We start from the raw sequence: 1,868 nt of genomic DNA on the forward strand, positions 1-1,868 counted from the left end.
TGGGGGCTCCAGGCCTCCCTGGGCTCGTGGCCGCCTCCCTCCCGTCTCTGCCTCTGTCTTCATGGGGCTCCTTCTCTGTGTCTGGGTCTCTCCTCTTCTGTGTCTTAGAAGGACCCTGTCATTGGATGTAGGGCCACCCTCCTCCAGGGGGACCTCATGTGGATCATTGCATGAATTACCTCTGCAAAGACTATTTCCAATTACGTCCCACAGAGAAGTTCTGGAGGTTGACATAAAGCCTCAGCTTCCAGGACTCACCCGCAGTGGAGGGGCCATAGGGTTATGCCGGGGTCTCCCCTGGACCGGGCTTGCTTTGTGGTTGTGAGTGGGTTAATTCTGAGGCAATCCGGGGTTTGTGGACCCACCCACAGAAAGCACCCACCCCTGTGCGGTTTGGGGTTTTCCTCTGGGGCAAATGCTGGGCCACTCTTCATCTGTCTGATTCCCTCTCATCAAGGCGAAGACAGAACTGCTCAGAGCGAGGGACCCCTCCCTGACTCCTTGTCAGACTCCTGGCTTTCGGCAGCTCAGAAACTGAGCAAAGAACCTCATCTATCTGCCTGTCTCTCTATATCTATCTACTACCTATCTACCTATCTATCTATCTACCGCTGTGGTTCTCGCCCAAGGATGACTTTGCCCCCAGGGGACATATGACAACGTCTGGAGACATTCCCGGTTGTCAGCACGGAGGGGAGGGGATGCTGCTGGCACGTGGCGGGTGGAGACCAGGGAAGCTGCTGCACATCCCACATCAGAGTCCTCCCACCCACGATGCCAGCAGTGCTGAGGCTGAGGAGGGAGTCTGCCCCAAGAGGGTGAGTCCGCCCACGCTGTCCTTCCTGGTCTGTCCCCCACTGATCTCCCAGCACAGCGTGCTTTGGGGGTCGCTTAGCTTTCGTGCGGTCACCGTCACTGTGAATGGAGATTTGGAGACCGGCCGAATAGAGAGACCCTGGCCGTGGCAGATGCACTGGAGGGCTCCTGCCGGCCCTTCTGTCCTGTGACCGGGGCCATACCACCCCCGGGGGGCCCTGGCCTGGTCCCACCTGGCTCCGGGGAGGGTCACACTTCACTCACACTCCTGCCGTCCCCGTCTGGGGAGCGACTGCGACCCCAGAGAGGACAGTCGTCTCCTGGGATTCACACCCCCCTGGAGGGTGCACATCAGCCCCAGTTTGCAGGGAAGGTGTAAGAAACAGTCCCAGGCCCCCAGGTGCCTTATGGACAAGACACCTGGTCTCCAAGGATTCTTCGGTTTCGGGACCAGGGCACTGACACTCCCCCTTGTTTTGCAGGTGGCTTTTCCCTATCAGGGAACAGTCACCCTATTGGGAAGATACGTGCTGTTTAGTTTCTGTTATAGCGTGGTGCCATTTCTCAGGATGTTTTATAGGGAAGGAGACCCTGAGCGTGTGTGTGGCTGGAGTGTGGAGGGGTGAGGAGGCAGGAAGATGTCAAGGGCGAGGCATTTGGGGTTGATCCTGAGGTTGGATCTGCAATGCAATTAGGAAGGACATTTGGGTCAGGAATTCCACCTGCAAACACCATATATATATATATATATTTTTTTAATATTGGGAGATAATCCAATAATGCTGGGATGATGGGATGTATTCCTTCAACACCGTGTGGCAAAGGGACCTTTCTAAGTTGGCTGCAAACCCGTGAAGTGGGGCTCCCCCACCCATGACATCACCAATCTCTGCGGTCAGCCGAGCTTTACCCCACTCATCCATGGGAAGCAGGTCCAAAATCATCCTTCAGGGAATCTTTCTGAATTCTGAAACATCCCCGGGACTCTCTCTGTTTTTCAATACAAGGAAGGAGGAGTTGTGTATACTTTTATGTCATCAAAGTGAAATACA

Source organism: Phocoena sinus, chromosome X (assembly GCF_008692025.1).
Source record: "Phocoena sinus isolate mPhoSin1 chromosome X, mPhoSin1.pri, whole genome shotgun sequence".
Lineage (NCBI taxonomy): Eukaryota > Metazoa > Chordata > Mammalia > Artiodactyla > Phocoenidae > Phocoena > Phocoena sinus.